This window comes from Toxorhynchites rutilus, chromosome 2 (assembly GCF_029784135.1).
Source record: "Toxorhynchites rutilus septentrionalis strain SRP chromosome 2, ASM2978413v1, whole genome shotgun sequence".
Taxonomy (NCBI): domain Eukaryota; kingdom Metazoa; phylum Arthropoda; class Insecta; order Diptera; family Culicidae; genus Toxorhynchites; species Toxorhynchites rutilus.
The window spans coordinates 81,784,910-81,802,550 of NC_073745.1; the positions used below are offsets into that span (position 1 = coordinate 81,784,910).

The 17,641-nt window shown below is 41.4% G+C and overlaps 1 protein-coding gene across 2 annotated transcripts in view; it reads right to left on the bottom strand.

The window, feature by feature from the left end:
• LOC129767231 (protein king tubby 2) overlaps positions 1-17,641 on the bottom strand; it is a 98,680-nt gene that overhangs the window by 53,195 nt on the left and 27,844 nt on the right. The window lies entirely within an intron of this gene.

Here is a 17,641-nt window from a genome sequence, read left to right on the forward strand (position 1 = left end):
CCAGTGTGAAGTGTGATGTGTGAAGTATGTTCTTCTTCTTGTAAAAGTCATCAAAGTACATTTCCTAACATTGAGTTGTAATAAACTCTTAGTACAAAATATGTCAACTTCACTCTTTAATGTTTGAGAGTCTTCTTCATTCACAGCTTCATCCATATACAGCTTCATATTATCTGCGTAGATAATTACACTGTTAAGAAAAACGCAAACGTCATTAACAAATAAAACGAACGAAAGTGCCCCCAAATGAGAGCCTTGAGGAACTCCGGATTTAACAAATATTGGTTTTTAAATTTTCCCATTAAATCTTACCATTTGCGTGCGGTCAATCAAATATGATTCTAGCCATTTCAATAGCTTGACTTCTATCCCTATTTTTTTAAGTTTGAGAAGAAGTAAGGGTATATCAACACGATCGAAAGCCTTTCTAAAGTCAGTGTATAGATCTTCAACTTGATTACCATTATCCATTGCATTCAAAGTGAATGTGACAAATTCCAGCAAATTTGTTGTTGTTGATCGTCCTTTGAAAAAACCGTGTTGCTTATTCGTAATTCGTGTCTTTAGTTGTTGAAAAAGTTTTTGGTTTATTATGGCTTCGAAGAGTTTTGGAATGCAAGAAATAATTACTACTCCACGATAATTTCTTACATCGGATCTATTACCGGATTTGAATATTGGTACAAGAAAAGAGTTTTTCCATATTTTTGGGACCTTTCTTATTCCAATGACTTATTGAAAAGCCATAAAAGTGGATGAGTTAATTCAGATGCCAAATTTTTTATAAAAACCGGTGGAACCGTCAGGAGCTGGCCCTTTCGAGACATCAAGCTTATTTAATGCGTCAAAAATTTCAATGTAAGTTAGTTCTCTGACTCCAACATCACATGGAAATTCTGGAAGAAATGCAAAGAAGTCACGATCTCGGTCCTCCTCAGCTGTTACAATATAAACTTCTTGAAAAAATGTTGCAAAGAGGTTGTAAATTTTTTGTGGGTCATTCCCCACGGTATCGTCAAGGTGCATGCGTGATGAAAAACCATTGCCTTTTAATTTTGTTTTTATGTAATTAAAGAAACTTTTCGGGTTAGACCTAATGTCCGACTCAGTTTTTAAGTTGTAATCTTCAAAAGCGCTTTTAACAGTTGAGTTGAGCTGTTCGCAAATATTCAGATATTCTTCATGATTAGCGTCAGATTTGTATTTCTTATAAATTTTATGTGCCTTCTGTTATTTTTATTTTTTAGATTCTTTATGTTTTGATTAAACCAAATCGGATATCTTGTGTTTATATTTCACCTTTTTCGTTTTGTTGGTATCTCCTCCTCTATAATTTCATTGATCATCGGGTAAAAAGTCGTCACTGCTACTTCAATGTTTTCCACACTTCTAAATAAATCCTGCCAATTGATATAGTTAAGCTTACACCTACTAATTGATTGGTAATTTGCTTTAGTGTAATCAGAGACTTCCTCGAATTCACAATCGAATGGTTTTTGGGTGTTATCTATAAATATATACCGCTGGTCAGACGTATTGACGTCACCAGCAACGACCGATGCTTTCATTTTATTCACGCTTACACAGAGAGAATACTATCAACGGAAAGCTGACAAAATCTCACGAAAGCGATATGGAAGTGGAATCATTACTGCATATACTCCCAAAGCTTTGCTCATGCGACTCATGGTTGATCGTGAGAGCACGCTACCAGCGATTAAATTCTGTTTGTGCAGCTGAGGATGAGATATTGTTCGTTCTTTTCACTACCGACGAACAATTATGATCTGAGCATTTCATCGTTTCGATTTTGAATTGCCGAAACGAGTGGCTTATGACCAGCGTTGCCAATGTTCCAGTTTTAAACTGGATTCTTCCAGTTTTTTTCTCGATCCAGTCAAACAGTTAAATTCTGAAATCTTCCAGTTTATGGAATATTATCCAGTTTTATCTATTTCTTTTATGTGTGCTACAGTTCACCCATTTTAGATAAAATAGATGTAACAAAAACATTATGATGATAAGTATACTGGGTACGAAAAAATATAAACGGATAAAAATGATGATAAGTATACTGGGTACGAAAAAATATAAACGAATAAAAATAAACGAGAAAAAAAATGAAATATTAAAACGACTGATACAATGTACAAACAGGTTAAAAGAAGTGCCATTATGATTGAAGAAGAACATTCGTCAATAAATCAGCCATCAGCGTAATACGACTTTGCCCCTGCACAACACAATCCTGGTCTCCTAAGTTAGCTGTAGTAATTCGTGCAATCAAATTGGAAAACGATTCGTTGTAATTGGACATTTCTACTTACTCGACGGTTGGTGTTTGGTGTTTTCAACATCGAGCTTCAATGATGAGTTATAGGTACGAGCAGAATTTTTGTTTTATACATAAGAAGATGTGTTTATTCCACTTCCACTTGACAGGAAAAATATAAATTTTGTATTTGTTACAGTCAATATTTTATCAAAGAGTTGGTGTTAATTATTGTGCACTGTATTTGAATAATACAAATATCAGATCATCTAGGTTCTCCTAAACATTCCGACTCATTGATCTACCATTTCAACCTCGGCTGGTGCAATGTTCATAGCAAGAAATATTACCCAGAATGGTTCATAGAGACCACGTGCCATGCTGCCTTTGAGATTACATAAACATCAGATTAACAGATTATAAGTCCACCGAATCATTCTAAAGTTCAGAAGATCATTATCAATGCGCACTTTACTTCGTTATGAATATAAAACAGGAATAATCCTGCTTCCGTTTACATCAATGGGATATTAGTTTCTCATGGCCATTGAAAGGACTTTTATTTCTATACAGCATTGATATTACGCATGATCTAAACTCTGTTGTTTGACGCATAGTTCGTAATTAAAAGCGATAATGCATAGGAAATACTTAAGGATACCTCATTTTTATCTTGATAACAAAATTTGGTTTGGACAAGTATAATGCCAAAGAATTAGAAAATATTAGAGAGAAATAGCTTTTCAATACCAAAATTTTATAATTTTAATACCAAGTTATACTTGAACAGTGTGGTTTTAGTGTTGAATGTGCTCATTTTACCTTCGGAACAGTATTTTGGGACCTAAATAATCAAGAATTATTCCCGAATTATAATACGTGGATCACTGCAGAAATGTTAAAACTCGCGTTGGAAGACAAAGAACAGAGGATTGAGGTTAGGTTTGATGCATGGATCTATAACCGGAAACCGTGTCCCCATGCACCTCAATTAATCACATTGTCACATTGTCTTCTACCAGCGATTTTATGGACATGAAGCAATGGATACGTAATTTTACAAGTTATACCCAAATATCCTCAAATATTGTTTGACAGTAATGTTCGAGTGATGCGAAACGTCGTTTCGAATTGTTCGAATTATATGGTCAATTAACGGTTTATTTAAAGTTTTCTTCCAGTTGTTTAAGAGCAATCTTCCAGTTTTTTGAAAAATACTCAACTATAGAAAAAAAAACCAACACCGAACTCTGACTTCATCTCCACCTACCGTGTGTGGTTGTTCCACTACGTACACCTCATACGCAGGCTGACGAGACTGTGCTCCGCCTAGGTTTCAGCACTCGTTGAACGCTTCGCATACCCCCGTCATGCGCGCTATCGTTTCGAGACACAAACACGGTCAACGCTCTGTCTATTGAACAATCACCCTCCCAAGACACACCTGAGTACGAGAAATATAGCGAGAAAAAAAATTTCACACCCCCCATAGCAGGGTGGTTCTCGACCGGCACTGGTACCGATTCCGGTTAGTGAAAATTTCCCGATCGAACAAGGTGTCCCGGCTGGTGATATAAGTCTAGAAAACCATCCCATCAAGGATGACTATAGTGAGTTAAAATAGCTATGCGAGTAGAGGTTGCCGATGCCATCTTTTATACTATTGAGGGTTGAGCTTGGATGATGGGTCGACAAACACGAGGTCCCACTGCTTGTTTGAATTCTAGTAGATATTTGATCAAGCAAAGGTAATGGAATGTGAAAAGGTTAGGTAAGCCTTCTATGGGCCATACCGTTCAGAAAAAAAGACACTGAAAGTCTTCCCCTGTGCAGAGGGTTGGCCGTGCGGTGGAAGCTAGGTGGAGCACCGTCTCGTCAGCCTGCGTAAGAGGTGTACGATAGAGAGATGTGAGATGGGGTGTAATAGTCATGCAGTTGCTCCATGTGAGCATATCAAAGACAGATGTCGGGTATAGTGATCCGCGCATAACTGGTATCTCTTCTGTGTGGATAGCATTAAAATGGTGATGAATATGCTATTCAGCAGGGTACCAGACACTTAGGGGGCGATTGGCGATTGAGGATAAGAACCTTTGAAACAACTTAATACGGATTGTTAACGTTATTTAACATAACATTACCGATGTGTTCATTGGGATTGCAGTGCGTAAAAAGATTTTTTTAATAAAAAGGCTTTCGAATTCGTTTTCCACATTTTTCCAATGTACCCTTGAACGTTGGAAAGTATAGTTCGTTTTTTTTTGCTACACTACCCGGCGGTATCCTTTCCACATAAATTTATTGCATTTTTTTCAAGTTCGCAATACATTTAATTGTTTATCAAATATATGAGCAATATACCATAACTTGGAGAGAATGTAAATACTTTTTCTGCGCATGCAGGGATATTGTAAATTTCAAGTCAAGATTTTTGAAAAGATCATAAAATTATTTCTCAAATTTCAAACTGACGGTCAAAAAGATACCCAAACTACCAACATGGTGTTCGAATCTTTTCTAAATGTTTCATATGGAAATTTGGACATCAAACGAAAGAAATATTGGTGAAAAAAAAAAGAATCTCATGCGAAAATTGCACCGCGCTATAATCTCGAAACGAATTCTTTCCATGGACGATTCTGCTCCAACAATCATTCATTTGAGCGAATGATGAGCAAAAGATAAAGGGGGAGAGAGAAGAAGAGAGAGAGAGTATATAGAGGCGACGCATGGCTAAGTGAGGAAACCTGTTCAATCCTGTTGTACCTGTTCAATCATCAATGGTGTATTTGTATTTAGAATTTGACAGAATGAATTTGGGAACTGAATCAATAACCTGAAACCGTTATTTAATCCTAACAAGAATCTGGAATCAGAATCAGAAACATCTTTCCATTTTTGACGTAGGACTACGTCTTTCATTTCTATACAGGGGTGTAAAATCAAAGTTTCGAAAATGAAAGCGTTACGCCGGAGACCAAGATTTTGAGTGTTAATAGCTCCTAAACAACTGAACGAAATGGATTTATAAACACTTCATTCGAAAGATAAAATGTCTACGCGTTCTATACTTGTTACTTTCTGATCCAAAAACTTGTTTCAATAGTCTTAAATTTGCTTTCAAAACAGGCTATTGAAATCACCAATCGGTATATAAGCGAGCGCCGCTCGGAAATCCACTCAGTTCTAATTGAACAGCGATTGGAGCATGTTGTCGCTGTTGTGGTAAAGCTCTTCATTTATCATGAAAGCGCGGATGAACGGTGTCACCAAGAGCCTGTTTGTGCACCTTAGGCCAGAAGGGAATCCATCAGGAGGAGAGTGATGCCACAAACGGTTCCCCGGGAAGATCTCGAAGCAGCCGCTACACACACACATACACGCGCGGAATTCTTTCCGTTTGGATGCCATTCAACATCGAGAAAGATCCGGAAAATAATCTGCCAGTTCCTCTAGGAATTTAAAAATACATTCATGTGAAAGAGTTTATTTGAATGTTTTCTATCCATGTAACACTGTGACCAAATATGTTTCAATCAAGTGCTATTAACAGATGGTTATCGAGTTAGCATTAACCACTGGTGGGCTTCCAGTATCGAGGAAAATGTGGAAATATCTAATCGTTACTGAAAATAATCTGCCAGTTCCTCTGGGAATTTAAAATTACATTAATGTGAAGGAGTTTATTTTAATGTTTTCTATCCATGTAACACTGTGACCAAATACATTTGGTTTTGTGATTTTTCAATCAATCGCAATTAACAGGATAGCTTCTGAAGATTATTCTTCCCCATCAGTAGGATATTTCCGTATCCAATATTGGATGCATAAAACCTTGTGCCTCCAACGTAACGCTCTCGTTTTCGAAGTTCTCCAAATATTCATTCATTCAGAATGAATTCAGATTCAACTTCAAACAAATGATTTCTAAATCAACGATAGTCCTACGTCACCCTTGCGGTTATACCATAGATATAACCCACTTCCTGTTTTTTATGACTGAAAAATCTTTTTGTTTATTCAAGCATGTATTTTGGCCAATTCAGAAATAAACACTCGACATGTCCATCCTTCAATCTCAACCAGGCAATTGCGAAATCGGAAGCACACCTTTATAACGAAGTCCTCTGCCATTGAAGGCCACGCCTTAGCAAAGAATCCACAGGCCCTCGCTTCTACATACGCTCATATTGAATAGTCAACCCCCTAGAACTGGACTGAACTGGACAAAACTGGACAGATCTGGACTGCTTGGAGGTCAAATATCTTTCGGTCAAAATTATATGGTCTTCTTCAGTCAGGTTGGGTCCTTTGAGAGGTATGACATGGTGTTCCATCGTGTTGGAAAAAAATACTTCTGTGTTCATCGAAGTTTTCTAGAATCCACGAAAGCACCCGATTCTTCAAGGTGTCCATGTAGACTCAAGTGTTCACTTTTATACCTGCTTTTACGAAAACAGAAGGTATCTGTGACTCTAGAGTCATACGATTGAATTTCCAGAATTGAATAAAGTTTCCCATCTGAGACACGATGGTCACTTCACTTTCTTCTTGACCAACTTCACCACTTTTGCAGTGCGTTCGGACCTTGGTCGTCCACTACCCGAGTTTCGTGGACATGGTCCAACAAGAAGAGTTTTTTTTTTCATTCGTCTTCCTAAGCTCGAAACCGCCGGACGGTTTTATATCGTTATCGTCCATCGTTGAAGTGATACCGTTATTTTCGTGGCTGGTGAAGTGAGTGTTGGACACTAACGGGATTCCCTGTGAATTCATTGAAGCAGACACAACAAGCGAGAGGAAGAAACCCTTCACGCGAGCGCTGTGTGCTGGTGTGTTATTGCCGTAGCACCATCTTCGACATCATCACCGCGTGGTGCGATACACGGGTTCAGCTGTACCGAACGATCAACACGCAGCACCGTTATAAATAATCCGCACTGGTGTGCATAATAAGTATACTGAAATTAATAGGTTAAGGTTAATCATAAAAAAAAAAAATTTCAAAAATTATAAGAAAGTGTACATTTGCCATTTTAAATGGCAGAAGGGGAAGAAAGCGTTGACATGGATATCGAATCCACTGTCTCCCCCTCCCCAGCTACGGGTGCTGGGAAGTCGCTTAAACGCGTTCCCCCCTCAGAATATGTCTCTTCACAGGAAGAGTTAACTCACCTCAACAAGCCTCCCTCAAGAAAATTTGCAAACCTTTCCTCTTCACCCCCTCATTCTCCCGCTCCCGTTTCCGCTCAACTCCCGAACTTGCCTCCCAGCCCTACTGATCCCGCTCCTGCTCAACAATCGACCTCGACCTCCCCCTCAGTTGCTTCCTCTCCTCGTGTCAAGGTCTATCCAGAAGATTCACCTGGAGCTGGCCCATGGGTTGTTTTTTTCCGGCCCAAACCGAAAGGAAAATCCATCGATGTCATTCAGGTTTCGAAAGATCTGGCAAGATATTATTCCTCCGTGGTCGAAATCTCTAAGGTTAGACCGAACAAACTGCGTGTTGTCGTGAGTGATCGGAAACACGCAAATGCAGTTGTGATCGACGAGAGATTCTCCCTAGAGTATCGTGTCTACGTGCCGTCCCATGACGTAGAAATCTCGGGGGTGATAACTGAAACGGGTCTGACGTGTGAAATGATAAAGGAAGGAGTTGGTATATTTAAAAGACTCCCGTTGGTGGGCGTTAAAATTTTGGACAGCCGCCAACTAGGGAAAGTATCCCAAGAAAAGGGAAAAACTAAATTCACGCCGTCAGACTCGTTTCGAGTAACTTTTGCTGGTTCCACTCTCCCTGGCTACGTCATGGTGGGCAAATTAAGACTGCCTGTGCGACTCTTCGTGCCAAAGCCCATGACTTGCCAAAAATGCAAGTCAGTTGGTCACACTTCAGATTATTGTGCCAACAAGGAGCGCTGTGCCACTTGCGGAGAGCAACATGAGGGGAAATCCTGCAGTGCGACTGAGCATAAATGTCCATATTGCGGGGGATCCCCACACGAGCTCTCAGTTTGTGAAACTTACAAGAGTCGCTGGGAGAAACAGAAGCGCTCTTTGAAGGAACGCTCGAAACGCACTTTTGCGGATATTTTAAAGGGCGCTTCTCCACTGGCCCAACAACAACAACCAATCATCACACAAAATGTCTTCGCCACGTTGCCCGTTGACGAAATGGAAGCGGACACAGCTAACGGGGCACACCGTTCATTTTCCAAGGGAATCCCCGGCACAAAAATGTGACCACTCCCAAAGTTCAAGGACAAGCCCCTCCGGTTATACCTCCTGTTAGCATGCCTAAAAAATCGAGTGCAGCGGACAAGCAAAATCAGGTTCCTCCTGGCTTCCGTGGGAATAGTTCACCTTCGAACGACCCAGCACTCGAGGGGACATCAAAAACCCCAAATGTCCCTATTTTTCCGTCCAGCTCAACTCCCCAATCGGGATTTATAAAGTTGACTGACCTTCTGGCTCAAATCTTCACATGCTTTAATGTTTCCGACTCCATCAGAACCATTGTCATTTCAATGCTTCCAGTATTAAAGACAATTTTGCAACAATTGATGCAAACATGGCCCCTCCTTGCAATGATTATCTCTCTTGATGTCTAATTTAAATAGAGAGGTCGGAGATATCACTGTTTTACAGTGGAATTGTCGCAGTCTTATCCCTAAATTGGATACATTCAAATTTTTAATTCATAACTTCAATTATGACGTTTTTGCTCTATCCGAAACTTGGCTTTCTTCGCGAGATGATATCTCTTTCCACGATTTTAATATTATACGCTTGGACCGTGTTGACAGATACGGAGGGGTGCTATTGGGGATCAATAAGTGCCACTCATTTTTTAGAATTGACCTTCCAACTATTGGAGGGATCGAAGCTGTTGCTTGTCATGCAAACATCAGAGGCAAAGACCTTTGTATTGTCAGCTTGTATTGGCCTCCGAGAGCTGCGGTTAGCCGCAAGCAACTTGTTGACATGTGCTCACTCCTTCCTGAGCCACGATTGATCTTGGGAGACTTCAACTCTCACGGAACTGCCTGGGGGAACAGTACGACGACAATCGTTCATCGTTGATATATGACCTTTGTAACAGCTTCAATATGACCGTTTTGAACACTGGGGAAACAACACGTGTACCTAAACCTCCTGCTAACCCAAGTGCTCTTGACCTCTCGCTTTGCTCGAATTCACTATCGTTAGATTGCGAGTGGAATGTAATACAGAACCCCAACGGTAGTGATCACTTGCCAATCAAAATTTCCATCACCATTGGGTCGACCTAACATGACACATTGACTGGAAAAAATATGCGGACGCGATTGCTCTAGCCATCAATTCCAGAGATGGTTTACCTCCATTGGAGGAGTATAACTTCCTTTCTCGTTTGATCTATGCGGTTCGCGCTCAAACGAAACCCATCCCAGGCTCCACTATTCGTCGAAGGCCTCCCAATCCATGGTGGGATAGCCAATGTTCCAAGCTTTATCAGGATAAATCGAACGCATTCAAAGCTTTTCGGAAACGTGGAACCATTGAAAATTTTCAGTCGTATTTGGACCTTGAAAATCAATTTAAAAATTTGATCAAAGGAAAAAACCGTGCTTATTGGCGAAATTTCGTGGGAGGTTTGTCACGAGAAACGTCAATGAAAAAATTATGGAAAGTGGCTCGAAACATGAGAAATCGCTCTTCAACGAATGAAAGCGAAGAATATTCACATCGATGGATTTTTAATTTTGCGCAGAAGGTTTGTCCCGATTCCGCTCCTGTGCAAAAAATTGTTCGAGATATACCACAAGATAGGTGCGATCTTGATTCCGGGTTTTCGATGGTAGAATTCTCTCTTGCTCTCCTTTCTTGTAACAATTCGGCTCCAGGAACGGATAGAATTAAGTTCAACTTGTTGAAAAACCTCCCTGATGTGGTGAAACATCGCTTGTTGAATTTATTCAAACGGTTTCTGGAACATAATATTGTTCCGGATGATTGGAGACAAGTACGAGTTATAGCTATTCAAAAACCCGGAAAACCCGCGTCCGACTTCAATTCGTACCGCCCAATAGCAATGCTGTCTTGTATACGGAAATTGTTGGAGAAAATGATCTTGTTTCGCCTCGATCGATGGGTTGAAACGAATGGCCTACTCTCAGATACACAATATGGGTTCCGCAGGGGCAAGGGGACGAATGATTGTCTTGCGTTGCTTTCTTCAGAAATTCAAATGGCTTACGCCGAAAAAAAAACAAATGGCTTCAGTATTCTTGGACATAAAGGGGGCCTTTGATTCAGTTTCAATAGAGGTCCTGTCAGACAAACTCCATTCTCGGGGTCTGCCGCCTCTATTGAATAATATGTTATATAACTTGCTTTGTGAGAAACATTTGAATTTTTCTCATGGGGATTCGACAGTAAGTCGGATCTCCTACATGGGACTCCCCCAGGGCTCATGTTTAAGCCCCCTTTTGTACAACTTCTATGTAAGCGATATTGACAATTGCCTTACACAAAATTGCAAACTAAGACAACTTGCAGATGATGGAGTGGTGTCGGTCGTAGGATCAAACGAATCCGACCTGCAAGGACCCTTACAAGATACTTTGAACATTTTTTCAACCTGGGCCATTGGGCTAGGAATCGAATTCTCCACGGAGAAAACAGAGATGGTGGTTTTTTCTAGGAAGCATAGACCAGCAAAACCAAAGCTTCAACTTTTGGGTAAACCGATCACTCATGCTATGTCATTCAAGTATCTTGGGGTCTGGTTCGACTCCAAATGTACTTGGGGGGCCCATATGAGGTATCTGAGTAAAAAATGCCAACAAAGAATAAACTTTCTCCGTACAATTACCGGCACCTGGTGGGGAGCCCATCCAGAAGATCTTATAATGTTGTATCGAACAACTATTCTCTCAGTGATGGAGTATGGCAGTTTCTGTTTTCAATCAGCTGCCAAAACATACCTTATTAAACTCGAGCGAATTCAGTATCTTTGTCTCCGTATTAGACACGATGGTCACTTCACTTTCTTCTTGACCAACTTCACCACTTTTGCAGTGCGTTCGGACCTTGGTCGTCCACTACCCGAGTTTCGTGGACATGGTCCAACAAGAAGAGTTTTTTTTTTCATTCGTCTTCCTAAGCTCGAAACCGCCGGACGGTTTTATATCGTTATCGTCCATCGTTGAAGTGATACCGTTATTTTCGTGGCTGGTGAAGTGAGTGTTGGACACTAACGGGATTCCCTGTGAATTCATTGAAGCAGACACAACAAGCGAGAGGAAGAAACCCTTCACGCGAGCGCTGTGTGCTGGTGTGTTATTGCCGTAGCACCATCTTCGACATCATCACCGCGTGGTGCGATACACGGGTTCAGCTGTACCGAACGATCAACACGCAGCACCGTTATAAATAATCCGCACTGGTGTGCATAATAAGTATACTGAAATTAATAGGTTAAGGTTAATCATAAAAAAAAAAAATTTCAAAAATTATAAGAAAGTGTACATTTGCCATTTTAAATGGCAGAAGGGGAAGAAAGCGTTGACATGGATATCGAATCCACTGTCTCCCCCTCCCCAGCTACGGGTGCTGGGAAGTCGCTTAAACGCGTTCCCCCCTCAGAATATGTCTCTTCACAGGAAGAGTTAACTCACCTCAACAAGCCTCCCTCAAGAAAATTTGCAAACCTTTCCTCTTCACCCCCTCATTCTCCCGCTCCCGTTTCCGCTCAACTCCCGAACTTGCCTCCCAGCCCTACTGATCCCGCTCCTGCTCAACAATCGACCTCGACCTCCCCCTCAGTTGCTTCCTCTCCTCGTGTCAAGGTCTATCCAGAAGATTCACCTGGAGCTGGCCCATGGGTTGTTTTTTTCCGGCCCAAACCGAAAGGAAAATCCATCGATGTCATTCAGGTTTCGAAAGATCTGGCAAGATATTATTCCTCCGTGGTCGAAATCTCTAAGGTTAGACCGAACAAACTGCGTGTTGTCGTGAGTGATCGGAAACACGCAAATGCAGTTGTGATCGACGAGAGATTCTCCCTAGAGTATCGTGTCTACGTGCCGTCCCATGACGTAGAAATCTCGGGGGTGATAACTGAAACGGGTCTGACGTGTGAAATGATAAAGGAAGGAGTTGGTATATTTAAAAGACTCCCGTTGGTGGGCGTTAAAATTTTGGACAGCCGCCAACTAGGGAAAGTATCCCAAGAAAAGGGAAAAACTAAATTCACGCCGTCAGACTCGTTTCGAGTAACTTTTGCTGGTTCCACTCTCCCTGGCTACGTCATGGTGGGCAAATTAAGACTGCCTGTGCGACTCTTCGTGCCAAAGCCCATGACTTGCCAAAAATGCAAGTCAGTTGGTCACACTTCAGATTATTGTGCCAACAAGGAGCGCTGTGCCACTTGCGGAGAGCAACATGAGGGGAAATCCTGCAGTGCGACTGAGCATAAATGTCCATATTGCGGGGGATCCCCACACGAGCTCTCAGTTTGTGAAACTTACAAGAGTCGCTGGGAGAAACAGAAGCGCTCTTTGAAGGAACGCTCGAAACGCACTTTTGCGGATATTTTAAAGGGCGCTTCTCCACTGGCCCAACAACAACAACCAATCATCACACAAAATGTCTTCGCCACGTTGCCCGTTGACGAAATGGAAGCGGACACAGCTAACGGGGCACACCGTTCATTTTCCAAGGGAATCCCCGGCACAAAAATGTGACCACTCCCAAAGTTCAAGGACAAGCCCCTCCGGTTATACCTCCTGTTAGCATGCCTAAAAAATCGAGTGCAGCGGACAAGCAAAATCAGGTTCCTCCTGGCTTCCGTGGGAATAGTTCACCTTCGAACGACCCAGCACTCGAGGGGACATCAAAAACCCCAAATGTCCCTATTTTTCCGTCCAGCTCAACTCCCCAATCGGGATTTATAAAGTTGACTGACCTTCTGGCTCAAATCTTCACATGCTTTAATGTTTCCGACTCCATCAGAACCATTGTCATTTCAATGCTTCCAGTATTAAAGACAATTTTGCAACAATTGATGCAAACATGGCCCCTCCTTGCAATGATTATCTCTCTTGATGTCTAATTTAAATAGAGAGGTCGGAGATATCACTGTTTTACAGTGGAATTGTCGCAGTCTTATCCCTAAATTGGATACATTCAAATTTTTAATTCATAACTTCAATTATGACGTTTTTGCTCTATCCGAAACTTGGCTTTCTTCGCGAGATGATATCTCTTTCCACGATTTTAATATTATACGCTTGGACCGTGTTGACAGATACGGAGGGGTGCTATTGGGGATCAATAAGTGCCACTCATTTTTTAGAATTGACCTTCCAACTATTGGAGGGATCGAAGCTGTTGCTTGTCATGCAAACATCAGAGGCAAAGACCTTTGTATTGTCAGCTTGTATTGGCCTCCGAGAGCTGCGGTTAGCCGCAAGCAACTTGTTGACATGTGCTCACTCCTTCCTGAGCCACGATTGATCTTGGGAGACTTCAACTCTCACGGAACTGCCTGGGGGAACAGTACGACGACAATCGTTCATCGTTGATATATGACCTTTGTAACAGCTTCAATATGACCGTTTTGAACACTGGGGAAACAACACGTGTACCTAAACCTCCTGCTAACCCAAGTGCTCTTGACCTCTCGCTTTGCTCGAATTCACTATCGTTAGATTGCGAGTGGAATGTAATACAGAACCCCAACGGTAGTGATCACTTGCCAATCAAAATTTCCATCACCATTGGGTCGACCTAACATGACACATTGACTGGAAAAAATATGCGGACGCGATTGCTCTAGCCATCAATTCCAGAGATGGTTTACCTCCATTGGAGGAGTATAACTTCCTTTCTCGTTTGATCTATGCGGTTCGCGCTCAAACGAAACCCATCCCAGGCTCCACTATTCGTCGAAGGCCTCCCAATCCATGGTGGGATAGCCAATGTTCCAAGCTTTATCAGGATAAATCGAACGCATTCAAAGCTTTTCGGAAACGTGGAACCATTGAAAATTTTCAGTCGTATTTGGACCTTGAAAATCAATTTAAAAATTTGATCAAAGGAAAAAACCGTGCTTATTGGCGAAATTTCGTGGGAGGTTTGTCACGAGAAACGTCAATGAAAAAATTATGGAAAGTGGCTCGAAACATGAGAAATCGCTCTTCAACGAATGAAAGCGAAGAATATTCACATCGATGGATTTTTAATTTTGCGCAGAAGGTTTGTCCCGATTCCGCTCCTGTGCAAAAAATTGTTCGAGATATACCACAAGATAGGTGCGATCTTGATTCCGGGTTTTCGATGGTAGAATTCTCTCTTGCTCTCCTTTCTTGTAACAATTCGGCTCCAGGAACGGATAGAATTAAGTTCAACTTGTTGAAAAACCTCCCTGATGTGGTGAAACATCGCTTGTTGAATTTATTCAAACGGTTTCTGGAACATAATATTGTTCCGGATGATTGGAGACAAGTACGAGTTATAGCTATTCAAAAACCCGGAAAACCCGCGTCCGACTTCAATTCGTACCGCCCAATAGCAATGCTGTCTTGTATACGGAAATTGTTGGAGAAAATGATCTTGTTTCGCCTCGATCGATGGGTTGAAACGAATGGCCTACTCTCAGATACACAATATGGGTTCCGCAGGGGCAAGGGGACGAATGATTGTCTTGCGTTGCTTTCTTCAGAAATTCAAATGGCTTACGCCGAAAAAAAAACAAATGGCTTCAGTATTCTTGGACATAAAGGGGGCCTTTGATTCAGTTTCAATAGAGGTCCTGTCAGACAAACTCCATTCTCGGGGTCTGCCGCCTCTATTGAATAATATGTTATATAACTTGCTTTGTGAGAAACATTTGAATTTTTCTCATGGGGATTCGACAGTAAGTCGGATCTCCTACATGGGACTCCCCCAGGGCTCATGTTTAAGCCCCCTTTTGTACAACTTCTATGTAAGCGATATTGACAATTGCCTTACACAAAATTGCAAACTAAGACAACTTGCAGATGATGGAGTGGTGTCGGTCGTAGGATCAAACGAATCCGACCTGCAAGGACCCTTACAAGATACTTTGAACATTTTTTCAACCTGGGCCATTGGGCTAGGAATCGAATTCTCCACGGAGAAAACAGAGATGGTGGTTTTTTCTAGGAAGCATAGACCAGCAAAACCAAAGCTTCAACTTTTGGGTAAACCGATCACTCATGCTATGTCATTCAAGTATCTTGGGGTCTGGTTCGACTCCAAATGTACTTGGGGGGCCCATATGAGGTATCTGAGTAAAAAATGCCAACAAAGAATAAACTTTCTCCGTACAATTACCGGCACCTGGTGGGGAGCCCATCCAGAAGATCTTATAATGTTGTATCGAACAACTATTCTCTCAGTGATGGAGTATGGCAGTTTCTGTTTTCAATCAGCTGCCAAAACATACCTTATTAAACTCGAGCGAATTCAGTATCTTTGTCTCCGTATTGCGTTGGGATGTATGCCCTCAACGCATACCATGAGTCTCGAGGTTTTGGCAGGCGTACTCCCACTAAAAGATCGCTTCAATTTATTATCTCTTCGGTTCCTCATACGGTGTAAGGTTATGAACCCATTGGTGATCGGAAATTTTGAGCAGCTTATCGAGCTAAATTTTCATTCTGGATTCATGAGCTCATATCATGAATTCATCTCTATGCAGGTTGATCCTTCTTCGTATACTCCCAACCGTGTTTGTTTTCCTGACTACATCAATTCCTCTGTTCATTTTGATCTGTTCATGAAGGAGAAAATCCATGGAATTCCAGATTATCATCGATCGGGGATCGTTCCTACGATCTTCAATGCAAAGTATGGGCGTGTCAATTGTGATAATATGTACTTTACTGATGGGTCCTCTATGAATGAGTCCACAGGATTTGGAGTGTTCAACCAATTTTCTAGCACCTCCCACAGTCTTCAGAATCCTTGCTCAGTGTATATTGCTGAATTGGCAGCAATACATTGGGCGCTGGACAGCGTCGCCTCACGACCTGTTGAACACTATTACATTGTAACGGATAGTCTTAGCTCTGTCGAAGCTATCCGTTCAGTGAGGCCGGAAAAGCACTCGCCGTACTTCCTTGAGAGAATACGAGAAATTTTGAGTGCTTTAACCAGACGCTGTTATATCATTACCTTTGTCTGGGTCCCTTCACATTGCTCAATTCCGGGTAATGAGAGGGTAGACTCATTAGCAAAGGTAGGTGCAATTGAAGGCGATATTTATCAGCGTCAAATCGCCTTCAATGAATTTTATTCTTTAGTCCGCAAAAATACCATCGCTAACTGGCAACGTAAGTGGAGCGAAGATGAATTGGGCCGGTGGTTTCACTCGATTATCCCTAAGGTTAGCCTCAATCCATGGTTCAAAAGTCTGGACTTGAGTCGGGACTTTATTCGCACCTTCTCTCGACTCATGTCCAATCACTGTTCGTTAGACGCGCTACTCTTTCGTTTTAATCTTGCCGATGGCAATATCTGTGCTTGTGGCCAAGGTTACCACGACATCAAACACGTTGTTTGGTCGTGCGAGGAGTATTTTGTTGCCAGATCGAATTTAGAAAACTCTCTTCGGGCTAGAGGAAGGCAGCCCAATGTGCCGGTGAGAGATGTGTTGGCTCGGTTAGACCTTGATTATATGTCTCAAATATATGTCTTCCTAAAAGCTATCGATCTTCGTGTGTGATTGTCCTTATATCCTTATATTCTCCTTTTCCTTCGCGAGAAATCAAATCCCTTCTTACTAAAAATAGAATGAGGTGAAATGTAAATACATATTAGATATAATATAGGCTTAAGAATCGAGTATGATGAATGTGAGTGTGAACATTGACAACATATCCTTATATCCCTTCCTTTTCCTGAAAAAAATGTCACCCTTTTAAACTCGAGCAAACCGCGAGTAATCGGTTCGCTACTTCATTAACATTAGAATTAATGAAAAATGTTTATATATACTTGTTACAATACAGACAGAAGTTTGGCTCCTTTAAACTTATGTAACTGAGCCTGTAAAAATAAACGATTTAATAAAAAAAAGGAGAGTTTTTTTTTATTTTTTATCTGTATTATAGTGACTTTCAACTCATTTGGCTGGTTCGTCACTTTTACTTCCATTTTTGGAAGAATGTCGGGAGTGAGAATTGAACTCGTGACCTTTAGCGTGAGAGGCATGGATGTTACCACTACGCCGGATCGCCTCGACACAATAAGAGAATGTTTTACACAATAATCGGTAGCCAGATGGCATTCTTCAATCTCTGTTTTTTTTTCTCAAGAGGCAAACTGGTCGCTTTCTCTACCCAAAAACGAGTAAAC